Consider the following 18,830-nt stretch of genomic DNA (forward strand, 5'->3'; position numbering starts at 1 on the left):
GTTGGACAGGAAGATTTAAGAAGAAGGAAAAAAAACAGATTAGTGGACGAGTAGCTTTTATAAAAAAATGCACATCTCACAATGACAGGTGAAGCACTAAATACAGCCACATGCATACTAAAAACTCAGAGAATGTAAAAAACAAAAAATACAAAGAAAATGCAGCAAATACTCGCTAAGGACTGAGAGAAGGATTTCAGACCCCATGCAGAGAGACAGAGAGAGAGGGGGGGGGCTTTTTTTAACCAAAACACAACACCACAAAGACCAGCCAAATGAGCAATGCATCAACAATACAGAGGAACTGCACATTGATGTTAAACAGACACTACGTATTTGTAATGTTTATTGCTGCTAGAGTTACCTCACAGATTCTCATGCTTCCCCAATAACTAAGTCAAGCTCGAAAGGCCATTTACGAAAATCTGCATAAAAATGTGTGCACACTTCACAGCGCAAGTGGAAAAAGAAATGTTGCATGTGATTTATTCACCATATGGATCTATTAAACGGACAAAATGCCCAATAATTTTCTACAAACGGCACGCCATTGATGAATTTCCAATATGGGTGTTTCTGATGGGATGTCCAAAACAAGAGATTCTGTTGAATTTTAATAAGAAAAAAATTATGAGAATGTTGCAAGAGATGCATTTGCTCATAGGCAAGATGTTTCCCGAATGCTTGCCTGTGATCCAAATATGATGACTCACCAATCATTAAACCATCACCCATCACCCCAAATTTAAAAGAAAATGAGAAAATACGTAAAGAACCTGCTATTCTAGTGTAGCAATCAAATCCTTCCATGCTGAGCTATTCAGAGGACAGATTTATGCAACAAGAAAACGAATGGACAGAAACCTCAGTTTATCATAAACTCTTTCTCTTTGCAGCATGATGTTATTGTCAAACAAGCTACAGCCCATCAAAGACTTTTTCTCACCACTTTGGGAAAATTAAAAAGGGGATGAGCTCTTTTACAGTATGCTAACCAGCAGTTAAATGATGGGGAAACCAAGACAAAAAACCTGAAAGAGAACCAAAGAAAGGTACCAGGTACATTCTGTTTTTTACTTTTTTTTTTTAAAGGCAGGTGAATGATTGATCCTCTAACAAAGTTCCCTTGATCTGACTCACAGATTTACAGGTGACTGTTTGCCAATAAGCGGATGATCTTCCTGAAACGTGGTGAGGATCATTTTATTGATGACCTGGCTGACGTTGGGCAGATGCGTGTGTGCTGTCTGAGAGATCAATTTAGCCTGAAGCAGGATTGCACACATTGTTTCCATCTAATTTACAGTTTTTAAAGAACAGGTGCTGCCTGGCATGATCATGTACAACAGGCTGCAGTCACTGGCTATAAGCTAAATTCCCTCCTGACTTCCTAACTGCTAAACAGCTACACTGCTAAAAATAAATAAAGAGAACAATATGAAAATACCTCCTATGCCTGAATTAATGAAATATTCTTTTAAACCCTTTATTATTTACATAGTTGTACTGAAAACACAACCACTTAAAAAGTATTAATGGAAATTAAATGTGTTCTCCTATGGAGGTCTGGATGTGGAATCATACTCAAAATTAAAGTGGAAAAACTCACTGTACACTCATCCAACTTGGTTGTAGCATCTTTCAAACAAGTCAGAATGAGGCTCAGTAGTGGGTGTGGCCTCCACATATCTGTATGACTTCCATGCAAATCCTTGGGTATGCTTTTGATGAGGCAGCAGATGGTCTCCTGAAGAATCTCCTTCCGCACCTGGACCAAAGCTTCCACCAACTCATGGAAAGTCTGTGGTGCCATCTGGATTGGCCCGAGACATGATATCACAGATGTGCTCAATTGGATTCAGGTCTGGGGAACGACTGGCCAGTCCATTATAGTCCATTATATCAATACCTTAGTCTAGGAACTGCTGACACACTCCAGCCACATGAGGTGTAGCATTAGGAGGAACCCAGGGCCAATTGCACCAGCATACAGTCTCACAATGGGTCAGATAAACTCGTGTGGGTACCTAATGGCAGCCAGGCTACCTCTGGTGAGCACATGGAGATCTGTGCAGCCCTCCAAAGAAATGCCACCCTAAACCGTTACTGATCCATTGCCAAACCTGTCATGTTGGAGGGTGTTGCGGCAGCAGAACTTTCTCCACGGCATCTTCAGACTCTGTTATATCTGTCACAAATGCTCAGTGTGAACCTGCTTTCATCTGTGAAGACCCAGTGGCGAATTTGCCAATTTTGGTGTTCTCTAGCAAATGCCAAATGTCTTGCACGGTTTTGGGCTGTAAGCACAACTCCAGCCTGTGATGTTGGGCCCTTATACCACCCTCATGGAGTCAGTTTCTACCAGTTGGAGCAGACACGTGCACATATGTGGCCTGCTGAAGGACATTGTGCAGGACTTTGGCAGTGCTCCTCCTGTTTCTCCTTGCCCAAAAGAGGGGGTGGTGGTCCTGATGCAGGAGAGTTGCCCTCTTCCAGCCTCCTCCACATCTCCTGGTATACTGTCCTGTCCCCTGGAAGCGCCTCCATGCTCTGGACACTACACTGACAGCAAACTATCAAAGTACCATGGGTCACTTGTGTGGGTTGTAGATGACGTCTTCACAACATTGTCAGCATTCAAAGGTCACCAAAACATCAGCCACAAAACATCAGGACATAGAAGTTGTCTGTGGTCACCACTTGCAGAACCACTTCTCTATTGGGGATTTTTTACTGATCGCTATTATTTCCACCTGTTGTCTTTTACACCTGAACAAAATGAGGTGAAATTGATTGCTTCCTGATTGGACAGTTAGATCACACAGAAGTGGGATTGACTTGGAGTAACATTGAGTTGTTTAGGTGTTTATTTTTTAGAGGACTTTAGGATTTTAAAATAATGCAGACACCACACTTTCTTTTTTTTCTCTTTAATGGCAAATATGACATAACCGATTTACAAATGTAACAACTTAATGAATATAAATATTTTATAAAGACTATATATGAATCCCATGTGTAGCTGTAGCTTACCTAAACGGTAAGCTTCCTGGAGAATTGCATCAGGTTGCTGCTGGTACAGCTTTAGGAGCTGCTTATTCTGCTGGGATGAAATCCTTTCAGTTTGACAAAAATGTTGTAAAGGAACCTTTGCTCTGAGCCCAAAACGTCTGTGACTTTGAGTTAGACAAGGGACTCTGCAGGTTTTTTAGCAAACAGATACTTGGGATGAATACTAAACATGTATATTTGTGATATTTTGAAATCCATATATTAAAAGCTACTAATGAATCTTAACCAACTTGGATTTAAATTTACTGCAGAGCGGGTGCCAGCTGCGCTGCCATACTATGGACACGCAGATTCAGCAGCATAGCAGAAGAGCAACAATTTTAGAAACTAATTCCTCAGTTTGACATTTGTGCTACAAAACCAGCAAAGGCAAGAAAAAAACTGAATAACACCTTAAAGGAGGGAAAAGAAAAACATGCCATGGGCGGCCATTTTGACATACAATCCATCTGCTGTTATGTGGTCATTGTACTGGTTCGTTGTGGTAAATAGAGAGCTGAAAACTTTGTTCCAATACTCACCTATGGCCATGAGCTCTGGGTCATGACCGCAAGAACGAGGTCCCTTATCCAAGCGGCTGAAATGAGCTTCCCCCATTGGGTGTCTGGGCGTTCCCTGAGAGATGGGGTGAGATGTTCAGCCACCCGGAGAGAGCTGGGAGTACAACCGCTTCTCCTCCACATCATGAGTAGCCAGTTCATGAGCTTCAGCCCACTGTTGTTTCTCCAAATCAAAAATAAACCTATACCGTGCCTCAGTCCAAATGGTATTTTCCAAGATCGATTATAAACGATTTATCTCATTTCATTTTGAAACAATGTTATGATAGTATTGGTCAATTTGATTAACAACTTGCCTCAGACAGATCGATCTGGTTGAATAAATTGATTCATAGAGTAATAGATAAAAATATATATATATATATATATATATATATATATATATATATATATGTATATGTGTGTGTGTGTGTGTGTGTGTGTGTGTGTGTGTGTATTTAAAAAGCAATTCATTCATTCCTTTGTCTCTGAAGTGCATTACAAGCGGTGGTGTCTGGCCTTCTGAGATGAGACAATCTTTTAGACAATGAGCTGAGTGAAAGTCTGCCTAGTTTGCAGTCTTACTTTTAGAATAGGAAAACCAAGTGGAAGCTGCTGTTTAGATTCCAGTCTGTCTGTGGGGACGACCAGAGCTTTTACCATCCAGAGTGAGGTTAGGGCAGAGAGAACATGGCAATTTTTTTAAACATCAGTAATATTTCATCTCTCCCAGGAGTTGAGCATGATAAATGCGTTAAAACTTTTTTTTCAAGCACACCTGAAGCAATTTAGCTGAAGATACACAAGGAGTGGTGTGAGGTAGAGACCTTAGTGTGGACGGTACTGCTGATCCACTCCCCTTGGCTGTTGCTACTCTTTCACAAATGTTTGCACTATGAAGACGGTTGACATCAGACTCAGAACTCCTTCGACAGGCAGTGCGGTTCATCTGCACTCAGTCACTAGTTGACAGATCCTGCAGATCATAACTCGTCTGTTTGCATAGTTGGGGACAGTTTAAAAAGAAAATGAAAAATGGGCTGATCCTCACTCAATATGTAGTAAAAAGCAATGTTATTGTTGACAAGGTGGACATATAAAGTGACAAGGATCAATTAAAGAGAGTTAAAACATTGTGTTTAAACAATAATTACAGTGAAAATTGAATCCTGACTTTAGAAAAAGGCATTCTTATATTTTTGAGTGCAGCAGCATGAGAAACATTGTGCAGCTTATCATTTTGCTCTTCATACATGTTGTGAACAACACCAAGTTTAACTTTGCATTAGTTGCTGGGTGATGAAGGTACAACAGAAATGCCTAATTTGTCAAAACAACAACACAGATGTTCGTGTGCCTGATTTATGAAACTGTAGCTCTGTGTGAACGCTGGAGTACACATCATGTGGGAAAAGGAAGTTAGCCTGTATAGGTGATGATGAATGAATGGGTCTGCATGGATGTCTGTGTGCAGGTCTGTGCAGAGCAGACATGTGTGCTTATGTTAATATACATAGATACAGTGGATGTGTGTGTGTGTGCACTAAAATCCACATCACAAGTCGCTAATGACTTGAATGTTTTTTTCGTCCCTGTCTTTCTCTTAATTACTGATTTCTGATCCTTTTTGATCGACCCCTCTCCCTTCCCACTTTAACCCCTTGTGCTATCCTAGGCACTTTAACATTGGGAGTTGGGTCATCTAGACCCACTAGACAGTGCTCTGAACCTTTTGTCTTCAATGATTTGTGATCTTCACTGGTGTCCATGGATTACATGAAATCTTTCCACCTTTATCCACCTTTGTCATGGTATGGAGAACATGTCAATGTAAGGGTGGGGGTCATCTAAGATAGCACAAGGGTTAATTCTTACTATTCTCTAACCCATGATCCATTTACTTCCCCCACCCCAAATCTCCCTCACTCTCTCCTTTGGTATAATAACAATGCGATGTTTAAAATAAAGTAAAACCTTCAATTCCTGCAGATATAGTTTATACAAACAATGGTCCTGTTGCAATAAAATCAATCCAACTGAAGACGCTCAAAAAAGTAAAAATAATAGTGATGGCAGCCCTCGTGCATGTGTGGGTTTTCTCCAGGCACTATAGCTTCCTCCTACAGTCAAAAAACATGCTTGAGAGGTTCATTGGTGACTCTACATCATCCCCTAGCTGTGAATGTGAGTGTAAATGTGTTCGGTTACACTTCTTGGTGTAAACCAGCACCTGTGTAGGCTCCAGCAACCCGTCCCTTTGAATAGAAATCAGTGGGTTTAGAAAATGGATGGAAATAGATGGACTGATGCTGTGAGTCTACATAATCAGTTTTTGCTTGTACTATCTGCTATTATGAAAATACAAATGTAAAAATTCATAATTTAGCTGCCATATGTGATTTGGAGGGACACTTTGGGCCTTTTTAAGAAGGTGGAAAAGCGCTATTCAAGTATATGTCATTTACCATTTTAACAAGTTTTTCTTTACATTCGTCTTTTTAAGACAATTTCTATCACAGTTTCTATCATGTAGACATGTACAATATGTTAACAATCATTTGTTTAACTCACATCCCCATAACATCATCTTCCTGTTGCCTCCTGTCTCTCCACTGTCTTCTTCTGGTTTTCATGCAGCAGACAGGATTTTATCACGGTGTGTTGGATTTCAGAAACATCTGGTGCAGTCTGGTGCATGCCGTAATAGCAGAGGAGACAGACCAAGCTTGTCTTTTACAGAGTTCTGCCCTTTAAAGAAGTTGTAGATCTGCACGAAAAGAGTTGGAGGCAGAGCTGGACGTAGCAGAGATGAAGATGAAACGGTACTCTTTGGGGGCGACCAGGATGGATCAGGAATGAATCCATCAGACGAACAGATCATGGTAGATGTTCTGGAGATCAATGCAGGGAATCAGATGGAGAGGTTTGAACACGTCTAGAGGAGGAACAATGATTATGCTGGTAAAAGGATGTTGAGGTTGGAGCTACCAGGAAAGAGAGGAAGACCAAAGAGGAGGTTCATGGATGTCAAGGAAGAGGACATGAGGGTGGATGGTGGTAGGAGGATGCAGAGGAGAGTGTAGATGTGGTGACTATGAAAGGGAGCAGCTGGAAGATGCAAAAAAAAAATCTCAGCTGTATAATTACGCCTGCATTTGTAACTGTAAAACAGTATATGTTATGTAAAACACAACAAACAGGCTCTTCTATTTATAGTTATACATCAGCGTAATCACCATATGGATGTTTCTATGTGCAAAACTGTCAGGTCTAATGAGTTTTAGGGTTGCAGAGACAATAGAAGGGATGTCTGCAAGATCTATTCACAATATTTTTCAAATGTATTTGAAGGAATATGATGGAGGAGCCGGAGGTGCATTAGCAATACGTAAGGTGTCCAACTGTTCTGCAGAGTGGATGTTTGGAGTGCGGTACTTTCTTTTCTAAAGTCCTGTGAAGTGTATTATTATTGCTGTAGCAACCCCTTCAATCATAACCCTTCAACACCGAAGATGTCGCCAGTGACTCATAACTATCACATTCTGACATGCCGTAACATTTTTAAGTTTTCACACTATCGACAGAAATCAGATGATTCCGATGCAGAGAAGAGCTGCTTTCATGTCGGCATTTTAACCGATACGAAACACATTTATTAACATAGTGTTGCATAACGGCGCTGTTCTTTGTAACAGGATTGGCTGATTTAAGTTGATTGCATAAAGCGTTGCATTGCAGTATGAAAGCTGCCTGTCTGTGCTTCAGAATCTGCTGGGATGACATTAACTGCATAAACGGTGGAAGAGTTACAGTAGTTGAAAGAATGTTATCACTGGAACTTAAGGGTTAAAAACAATGTTTTTAAAATGTGCTCCATGATTTGGTTGAGCAGGTATTTCAAGGGTTAAGCCACACATTTGAAGACTGGCATTACTGTGAATCGCAGAGCATGTCACTTCAGTACCATGAGCCATTACTGTTGTCATGATGAAACTGCTGATGAAACTGCTGTTTGTAACAGTCAAGCATGCTCATAAAACTCACGCATGCACACTGAAAACATGCAGGGATGCATGGAGATCACAAAGACCAAACAGTCTGTGAGCCATTTTGGTGAAACCAATGTGTGCAAAACGAACCTGCAATTAACTGATTTCTCCAAAGAACCCAAAACTGTTTTTACTTAACAGACACCAAATAAGCAACCTTTTTATTGGGATTTTATGAAGAACAGTAATTGTTTGTTGGTAAAGAATAGGAGTGAATTTATTGATGCTTCAGTGCTGGAGCACGGTGTCAGTATCTGCCCTGGCAGAGATTCACATCAGCATGTGTGGTGAGGAGAAGCGTGCGTTCTCCCTCTCTCCATACACTCCTCTGTATTGAACTGTAGGGCTGCAGGTGTTTGCCTTCTAGAGGCCGGGGATTTGACAAAGAACAAACACAGATAACAGATCTTTTGTGTTCTATTAAATATCCTCTGTTTATTTTATCCCTGTGAACCCGCATATGGTAGTGAGGAGGAAGAGAAAGTGCTGGTGTAGATAAGGGCCGAGCTTGTTTCTGTGATTACATGCGGCTTTCCGCAGGGTGAGGGAGATAAAGACAGTGGTAGGCTGCTAACTGCTCTACACCATTACTCTGTGTTGCCACTTATCAGAAAGAAGGTGGTTCAATTCCTGGACCTAATGGTCCTCACAATGACATGTCCTTGGACGAGGCACCTATTGCTACATTTCTGCTGATGCGTCCATTGGACAGTGAAAAGGTAGGATTTCCTAAAGAGGTGAATGATGGAACAAACAAAACACAAATGAATGCATAGACTTGGAAAGTGGACAGTTGCAAAGAATTTATCTTATTATTGTTTCCAAAAGGATCCAAAATGAGTAGTTGAACATAATTTGTCCAAATTGTATCATCTCTTTAATTTAAAGCAAACAAAATTACAGTTTTGAGATGAAAAATACTTCATGAAATAAATCACAAAATAATCTGCTCCTTGACAGCATAGTAGCCGATTTTTTTTATAGGACTCATATATTTACAGTGACAGTGGATTAAAGAGAGCAACATGAAGTAAAGATGTAACTAAACGTGATAAACTAACTCAAATGAAAGAAAAGTAACCTCTTTGATTGATAGCAGATTTAAAAGCTTAGCTGGACTTTGCTGCAAGCAGACGACAAAACCAGTCCACTGAGAGGAAGACTCTGGTCACATGTAAGTGAACCCTGGTGCAGTTTACCACCGTGTGAATGCAGACAAAAGAATAAAAGTAAGGGGCAAAGGAAGGAGAATGTGAGCTCTTGGAACAAGAAAATAGCAGCTCATGAAGCTGAGCACGCTTTAACCATGGAAGCATTTGGAAATGGTTCATAATACGGTGAGGAGGTAATCACCCTTTTCAAAGATCGAGGACTAGAAAGACAGAAACAAGAGGAGATAAAGTTAAAAACTGCTGCTAGTTTTCCTTTTTGTGCCTTTTTTCTTCCTGGTCTGTTCATTTTGGGGAGTAGCACCTCAACATGAACAGCTATTGTAGCTGCTTGTTTTTTCCACGTGGTTTGGTCAGTGTTTACATGTGATAAAAAACAAATGAAATAAAAATGTGACTTTTTCATAAACCCTAATCATGTAAACTAAGTCTGCTGCACTTTATTGGTCTGCAAGTGTCCTAACTTGCATTTCCTTCACTTAGTTGTTTCAGAGGTGGTCCTGGCTAGTTTGACGCCCTGGGCGAAACACTGGACGGCACCCTCACCCAACCCTCACCCCACTCCCCACCCTGCATACATACAAACACAAGAACACAATATATCATTTATTTTACTTAATTATTAAACACAAGTAAAATAAACTTGTATAGTTGAATTCACAACTAAGGTTTAGTGTGTAATTAGTTAATACTTAACACGCATCAGTTTGTGTTTTCTTTTTGAAGGCTGGCTAGCTTCTGGTAAAAAAAATAATTTCTATTCTTTTTTTTTTTCTTGCGCTGAATATATCCCTGACACGATTTATGAATGAATACATTCTTGTCATTCCCGTTGGCTTCATGAATGAACATCAATGGAAACTAAAGGACATATTCTTCTGTTTTCTGTGCTTAAGTGTCAAATAAAACTGAACAAAAAAGACAAATGATTGTGTACATTGGATTTAACTCACAGACTTTATTTGAGAACCGCAGAAGAGTTTAGATGAAATCCACCAATAAGCTAATTAACAAGACTGATCTAATTAAGTGCAAAACATCATTAACCAAATGTTGCTCAAAATATTACTCCTCCAACAGTATATGTGGTCTTATTTGGCACCTAGCAAGTTAAAATTTTGGTCACTGCCTGCATTCCTTTATCCTTGGAGTGTTTTTCGTCCTCTTCTTTCTAAACCGGAGGCTGATGTTTCCTTTGATCTTTTGTAAACTTTCCACAACCTTGAATAGACTTTTTCATCTGTCAAACACCCAGATTTAAGATTAGTGAGATGATGGAAACAAATGCACGTTGATGCAGACTCCTTTCTATTTTTTTTCTTTTACTTTAAAAAAAATCCAGTAAACCCAATAAAGTGTATTGATTTTATGAATGACCACTATTTCTTATTAGGAAGCAGCTGTTAGTTTGTTGTGGGGTCTGGAATCATGAGCGGTGAGTCTAAGCCCCTCCCTTGCCTCTGTATCTGCTTTTCCTCTCTACCTGTTCCCATTCTTTTACTGTTGCGAGCTGGTTTCCCCCACGAGCGCTCCTCCAGCGTCTTCTACACGGAGAGCGCAAAATAATGTCATTACAGCAGCAAGTAAACACGATAGTAGGCGTGCCCTACACTGCAAATTTCATTAAATTTACCCAGAAATTGGTGGTTTTAGTCTAGGAAAAGTGCGGGGGAAAATAAAAAAAATGGCTTTTTGTTTTTTTGGGTGCTTGTATGAATTTGCGCCCTGGGCGACCGCCCACATTGCCCAAAGGAAAAACCGCCACTGGGTCTTTCAATACTAATGGTCTCTCCTGTCAAAAGAAAGGGAAATGTATCCATTTGTAGCACCTTTAAGACCATGGAAGTGGAAGTTATGAAAGCACATATTTGTAAATCTGAGCGGAAGCATTTGAATATCTGCCTATTCAGCTCTGAAAGCTTTTAGGTAACATCACATACAGCACCCTTTTATTATTTCCAATGCTTTTTGTAAGTGTCATTTTTATGGGTCTCTCAATCAAACCAAACAACCCAGAAGGGATGTTACTTTTCCTTAGACACACCTTTAGTCTGAAAACTACAGGCAGTGGCAGAAAGAAAGAAAGAAAAAAAGAAAGAACGTTGTGTATCTGAACAATATATAGTTTTACCTTCTGATCTTTATTCTGTAACTTTAATTTAGATAATCTCAAATATACAATCCATAACAAAGAAAATTCACCAAAATGAAGCAAAAAGACTTTTGAAAGCCTGAAAATCTCGTTCATGTTAAATAAAACAGTAGCTGCCATTCTGGTGAGGAAATTTACATTTACAATGTTTTTGGTGGCTGTATGTGTCTTTGTAAGTGATCAAAAATGATAGATAGATAGATAGATAGATAGATAGATAGATAGATAGATAGATAGATAGATAGATAGATAGATAGATAGATAGATAGATAGATAGATAGATAGATAGATAGATAGATAGATAGATAGATAGATAGATAGATAGAATGAGACCTATCACTGTGTGTGTGATTGGGATGGAGGGGGCCAGAGTGCGTCTGTGGAAAGTAAAGTCAGGGAGGGTTTAGTTATGGAACAGAATGGGGTGATTTATCTTAATAATGACTCATTTTTGTGTGACAAGGCAATTTCTCTGCTTGTTTCCCTGCGCTCCTCTTCAGGCTGAAGGTTGTTTTCAGAGGGAGACAGGGCTAAAGGAAACCCCAAGATCAGACAAGTGAAGAGACTTTGGTAATTACACAAGCCCCGAGTTTACACCTCAGGATACTCAAGCTCCAATAAATGTAAAACCTGCACCCTTGAATGAGAAGAAATCCTAGCTGATAGGGCTTTTTCCTAAAATAAGGATGAACAATGTGATTTAAATGATTTTACATGTCTTTTTGGAAAAGGACAACAACATGTTCCATCAATTAGCATTTATAATACTCATGTATAATGAAAGTCACTGTGCTCCTATAGTTTTAGTCATTGTGGTAATATATTGCTTTCTTTCTCAAACTGAGTCTGCAGTAAACTGAGGTGTTCACTGATTTTTTTAAAGCTGTGAAGGAAATTTTAGAGAAAAGTTGCTTATCTAAGCAATGCAAAGAAAGCCAAAAAATGCTACTTTGTTTATTAAACTCATCAGCAAGTTGATTTCCTTACTGCACTTGAGCTAATCAAATGAGCTTGATTAATAGACACAAAAAAGGTGAAATGTTTTTTGTTTTTTTCATTTTATTTTAACAGCACAACATACACACAATATAGCCCTTATGTCACACAGCCAGGGGCCCCAAATGATAAAAAGTGATAAGGGTCCAAGATCAGAGCAGTCAATGTGCTCATGACTATTTTGGCTGATGGCCATGTCTGAGGAAATGTTGATGTCCAAGTTCATGAGGAACAAAGTCTACTGTTATTAGGCATGATAATGCTACGGCTTGGGACCGCGTGTGTTGTTATCATCACATTACCATGTATTTAGTATTTTGATCGTGAGCAAAGAGACACCAGAGGACTTCTGAAGGACTGAAAATCATCTAGTCTTGTGAGATCAGGAGAGATCACCTCATGCAAAGTCGTTTAGAGGATTTGTTGAAATGTCACTGATACCAACACCAGATGCTGTTCTGATCATTTAACAAATCAACACGTGTTTTTGTGTAATAGCAGTGATCCTAAAACAATTTTGTTGTATTGGTTTTGAGAAGAATAAAGAAAACTGTCATTGTGCTTGTTTGGAAGGGAGGCATTTTAAGCAGGTGACATCATTTTTATAACAGGCAGGAACAAATGTCTTTCGTGATACTTCACTAATGCACATGATTGAACCTATAAGCTGTCCAACCCTGGTCTTCCATTTATCACATTTTTATAGCTTCTTCTTTCAGCTTATTGCTCATTAGCTGTGACTGTGACACAGTGGATGAAGCCCACACAGAGTACCTGAAGTCTTTGGATGCTGTGGGCTGAAAAGTCTCTACAGCATCGCGTGGCAGTCAGGAGACGGGGTCAGTACCATGGGACTGGCAGAATGGGGTTGGTTGTTCCTTCTTTTTAAGAAGGGGGACTGAAGAGTGTGTTCCAACTGGGAAGTCACACTCCTCTGCCTCTTCAGGAAAGTCTATTCCAGAGTTCTGGAGAGGAAAGTTTGACCAATGGTCAAAAACAGTGCAGTTTCTGTCCTAGTTGTGGAACAGTAGACCAGTTCTACACATAGGACAAGGGTTGTGGAAGTTTGTTCATCAAGTTTATATGTAATTTGTGGATTTGGTGAAGGCGTTCAGAAGCGTCCCCCATGGTACCCCATGGAGGATGCCTGTCAGTATGGAGTTATCTTAAGGAACAGAATACACTGAAGTCTAGTCTCCTCAGCTCCAGTCATTATGACATGCTGGAAAGACCATGTCATTATGCTAGCATCAAATATCCTCGGGATGCTCTCAGAAGAGCTGGAGGAATTGGCTGGTGAGAGGAATGTGTGGGAATCTTTGCTTAAGTGTGAACTGGTGAGGATGATGGGAATCCAACTGTTAAATGAAAACAAAGCATTGTGTGGGCCTGCAGCAGGAGCTGACCATGGTGCTGACAGGATGTGAATTCTGCCCAATGTTCTGAATGTCAGAATGAACAAATTCAATGAAGCATGGGTTTTTGTGTTCTTTGCGTGGTTTATTCGAACTTCTTCCGTGGTTCTAATGTGGTTCATTCGTGACACATCTGTGAAAATGTTACGTAAAGACCACAACTTTAATCACCTTTTCCCCGTAAATCCATGACTAGTTTTCATTGATGCAATATGCACAAAATGTACGCAGTGGCTCTTTGAGACGGCCTGCTCCCTCTGCAACCCGGTCCTACACAAGCAGATGCAAATGGATAGATAGATGTGAAACTTAAGGGATCAGAGGATTCCTTTTACAGGGGCGTTCACTAGAGAGCAAATCTACATTTGGTCTGCAGACAAACCCAAATGTTTTTTGGAAATCCTTCAAAATAGAAAGAAAAATGCTGATTGAAGCAAGATAGAACAGATACGGCTAGGATTAATTTAAAGTGGTTTGGATTATGGACTAGGACACAAAGGAAGAGTCTAACAACCTTTTAAACAACTTGAAAATTTTTCTCATTTAGTCTCTGAGCTGTCTTGAATGTCACTCCAACGAAGGTGCAAGATGCTTGCATTGAATCTTAAAAACATGCACAGAAGGTTCTAAATTAATGCAGGTTTACTAATTTTGCGTTCTGCTTCTTGTATGCACTCCAGCGTACCTGAGCTAATGAAGAGCATACAAGCACGCACTGCCCCCAGCTGGACCTCCCTACAGTTAGTTTGGTTACATCAACTAGAGAGATGAAGATCCAAAAGCCACTTCATCACTAATACTGAGTTCCTCTTTCTTTTCTTCTCTGAAGAGGTTCCTCTTAAGGATGAGTGCAATGCACAGTTTTTTGATTTTTCTTTCTTCCTTTGATATTCAATTATGAATCTGATTTGTAGCTTCATATCTTCAAGTCTATACATCAAAAGCTTGTACTCAAACCAGTGATAACTTGGTCGTCTTTCTGGAATCTGCAAAATGTGATGTTAGTTTAATTACAAATTACAATCAGGCAAAACTCAGCGGCTGTGGGGAGTTGGACGGGTGTGCAGAGAGCCGCATCTGAGCTTTTTGAGGGCCAGATATCACACAGTGCTGGATGATAGTCTCTGTTAGTCACTGTTCTCAATGTGTGGATTAGAGATGTGACATGGCTTTAAGAGATAAAGTTTACATTTTAGAATTTGCCAAACTGATCTGACTCACTTTTACAGCGATCTGTGTATGTTGCTGTGACCAAATAAGCCTGAGTGCTCTCCATTGCAGCTCAATGCAACAAAAAATGCATAAACTAGGGTTCCTTCTGCGCATAAACAAAGTCTGCGAACATCATAAACACTAATAAAACAGATGTCTCACATGTCTCACTGATATGGAACGGGCATTTTTATTGGACTGATAATGTTTAAATAAAAACACAAAGCTTTACTCAGTACTATTTTTGCCCTCTTGTGGCTGCTAGCACACATTTGCAAAGCTAAAAAGATGTAACATGCACTCATTGTTTTTCCTTTCACAAATAATAATAATACATTGGATTTATTAGGCACCTTTCTAAACTCTCTGCTGTTGTTCTAAAATATATGGCATACATAAATAAGAATATGGCATAAAATCTGTTTTGCAACAGGTTTTTCCCTCATTTCCTTTTTTTTGAATTGAAGCAAAACCAGTAGAAATGCAGTGATAACATTCTACTATTTTCTATTTTTGTGTGAAACAATGATCTAAAATCAAGAAAAGGAGAGCTGCAAAGAGTAACCAATAACTAGAATACAGCTTGTTGCTTTTAACTGTGACTCAATAACAGTTTCTTTTTCTTTTTCTTTTCCACAGACTCTGAAAAAGACAACCCAAGGTGAGTGAATGACATTATAAACACTTGGGTGACTATTAAATCATTTTCAATTCAATTCAATTTTATTTGTATAGCCCAAATTCTCAACAACAGTCGTCTCAGTGGGCTTTGTACCGGTAATTGTTAAGTGAACATCCAATCAAAAGGATCATAAATGCATAAAATTCAATAGGAGAATACTAAACGTTAACTAAACAGACTAAACTAAACTGGGCATCCCTGCCCTTAGACCTTCATATTGCAGAAATACAGCTGCGTGTACAACACCGGAAGTGGGTTTTTTAGTACACATTAAATGAATTAATATGATTAGTGTGTGGAAACAGAGAAGATAGAGGGGAATGGTGTAAAAAACAGGAGAAACAAAGGCAGCAGATGTGACGATGTTGAGGTTTCTCTCAGGAAGTGGGAATGACAGGAAAAAAAGAGGAATGATCAACGGGACAGGTCATGTCGAATGATTTGTGACAACAGCAAGGAGGTAGGTTGAGATGCACTGAACACGTTTAGGAGGGAATATCTGTGTGAGCCAGGTGGTAGAGGGGGTCGTCCAACAACTGAAGGGTTGGCGGATCGATCCCCGCTGTCGTCCCCTGAGCGCGGCTGGTCTGCAGCTCACTGCTCCCCCCAGGGGATGGGGCAAAATGCAGAGAAGAATTTCTCCATTGTGTGGGATAAATTAACAATCAATTATTATTTTTATTATTATTATAAACCATGGGTACACAGGGGCTCATAGTGACCCCTCAGGGTGGCAGCTAAAATAAAAGAAGACAGGAATGCAAAAAACGGTTAACAACTCCTTGATGATGGCTGATGGAAGGAGATTTGAGTAAAGGTTTAGCATTAAGCCTACTTGAAGAAAGTAATAACAGCTCAGGTACCAGTAAAGAATTGACTGTTCGCTGAATCATGAACGCTTCTGTTGAAAGAAGCGCACAGGTCAGTCCTGTTGAGTGGAGTGGATAATGGGAGTTTTCTAAATTAGTTCGCTCTCAAAGGACATAATGGAAGTAGAGCTTGGAGAATTGATACATGTGCTGTTGATAAGTGCCACCCAGTCAAAGGCAAACACATCGTCAAATTTGTGCCTGCTGAAGAAGAATGGGTAGAGGAACTGAAACAGATCAGATGAAGAGCTGGGCTTTCCAAGACTTTGGATAGAAAACCAACAGTTAGAACACAACTGTAATAAATGAATAACAAAAAAGCATCACAACAGTTTTACCTTTCAAATTCTGAAGAAACAATAAAACTACAAAAGATCCTATGGATTACTGATGTTTCCTGGCTTCACCTGTAATCCTAGAAGCAGTGCGGAGCTTTCTTGCAGTGATGTTACTTTGAGACCCTGAGATGATTAAAGGTTAATCTTTGTGCTCAGAGTGTTTTGCGCCACAGTTGATGTTCAGACCTTCTTGATTGTTGTAGCTTGGCATGACCCCCGATTCTCTTGTTAAGGAAGCAACAGGACAGTGCTGACTGGCTTTTTTTCAAACAATGTAAGCCAGATTAACAAAACTCAGTTTATCTCTAAAGAACAAAAATTATTTTAGAGCAAACATGCTATTTCTCTCTTTGCATATGTATTTAATAATATTGTTAATTTTTTATAATTACAAACAGAAAAAGAGGTTTAGTTAAGAAAGTAAGATCACATTAAAAAGAAATGACGTGAAAAATGTACGTGATTTATTTTTTAAGTACAGATAGAAGGTAAAAGAATGAAGAGAGAAGATAGAGAAACAATTAAGAAGATAATTGAAGGTCACGGAAATATAGATAAAAATCTGATCAATACCACATTTTCTTTATTATTCTGCAGTTGAATCTGTTAGCTTTTGATGTATGTTGTGTTAAAGTTGTAATGTTTTAAACTACAAGGAAGTGCAGCTCAGAGCTTTTGTGTGCTTTCTGCTCTCTTGGAAGATCCAGAGGCTTGTGTCCGGAGCGGCATCTATCGTAACCCCAAAGATGAATCAAATATCAAAAGCAAAGATGAAGAAAAACTTTTCATGGTGCAGATGTGCTAATGAATCTAACATCTCTTGAAATTCTTTCGTGCATTTCACCCACAATCAGGCCCCTGTTTTACCGTAGGGGTATTTTCTAGTTCTAATATGACCCGAAGAGCAGAGAGAAAATGAAAGACAAAGACACAGGATGAGACTTTAAAAATAGCTGACAGTGATGATTAAACCAAAAATTTTCTGTTTTTTCAACAAAACACTACAGCTATGTCTTTTAAATTTTTTTTTCTAACGTCATTGCAATCATTTAGCAGTGCATACCCACCCTCCACCCACAGATATGTATGTTTCTGCATGTGTTGGTGTGTATGTGTGTGTGCGGGTTAAGCTCCCCTAAAGCTAAATAAGTAATCTCAGAGCGTCCCTTTCCACAGGTAAGACGCTCCTACACGGATGCAGCGTTCTGTAATTGCAGTGGTATCGTTTCCGTTTTTACTGGGTTCTGATTCATTTTGAGGCTATAATGGGATCGAAAGCATTTTATATCAAGTCTGTTGGGGGGGGGGGTTCTCATTATCTTAGACATCACTCAGAACAACACTATTACTGTTGTGTTTTTGATAGACCAAACAAAGAAGATGGTTTTTCTTAATCACTCATTTCTCACTGGTATCTTCAAGTTGACTCGCAGTATTTCTGGGTGAGGATTCCAATCTAGTCCCTGATTGTTCATTAGGCTGATCCAACAGCATCAGCAGCATACAGAACACAGACAATCTGAGAAACCATCACACAGTTTAGAGCTAATCTGGCCTTATCTATGGATGGAAATCAAAACACTCAGTGATAAGGGTACTGTCATTTTTACTTGCTGGTTCATAAATCATTTTTTCCTTCATTCAATTAGTAACTCCGTTCTTTGCAATAGGTTGGATATTGAAACCACCTCCCCCTAAGATTCAGTGGTTCTGCAGCCGATGTCCTCAAGAGGAACATAATAAGATTTCTAAAAGCTGCCAAAAAATAGTGAATGCTGCTATTAAGAAGTGAAACTAGGTTCAGTTTAGTTATTTCTCCGAAAACCAAGGAAATTACTAGGTTACACCAACACAAAGGAAAATTTAACTTTTGTTACATTTTTGTATTAATGTTCAAACTAAAGATATTTTTAACATTGCTAAATTGTAAAAACCTTTGCTGGACGCACAATAGAGATTTGCACCCTCTTCATAGTCTAAAGGCTGTGTCTCACAGCCACTACGTATGTTTTGTGCATTTTCCACGTATGAAGTTTCGGTCTTTTGTGATACATGATTTATTCATAAGTGTTTCTTACGTTCGTCATTCGTCGATATGGGCAGATGTCTGTCAAGGGTTTTGTCCGACGGGTCTTTACAGGAATTCTGTTTTGAGTTCTTGAGTAGCTGACCGGTTAAGAATTACGCAGTTTACGCTTATTTTACATAGTTTATACACAGCTATTACATTAAATCTTACATGATTGTGTGTGATTTTTTTGAGATGCATTCGCAATATTGTGTTTTTCCATGACCATTCCATGTATGTCTAATGCAGTGTTTTTCAACCAGTGTGTA

The 18,830-nt window shown here is 39.3% G+C and overlaps 1 protein-coding gene across 1 annotated transcript in view; it reads left to right on the forward strand.

Annotated features, from left to right (window-relative positions):
• tsnare1 (T-SNARE Domain Containing 1) overlaps nucleotides 1–18,830 on the forward strand; it is a 182,439-nt gene that overhangs the window by 23,909 nt on the left and 139,700 nt on the right. The window contains exon 2 of the mRNA XM_011484938.3: nucleotides 15,244–15,265. The gene's annotated coding sequence lies outside the window, so the exon portion shown is untranslated. The remainder of the gene's footprint in view (nucleotides 1–15,243; nucleotides 15,266–18,830) is intronic.

Source organism: Oryzias latipes, chromosome 16 (assembly GCF_053564925.1).
Source record: "Oryzias latipes strain Hd-rR chromosome 16, Olatipes_Hd-rR_3.1".
Classification (NCBI taxonomy): Eukaryota; Metazoa; Chordata; class Actinopteri; order Beloniformes; family Adrianichthyidae; genus Oryzias; species Oryzias latipes.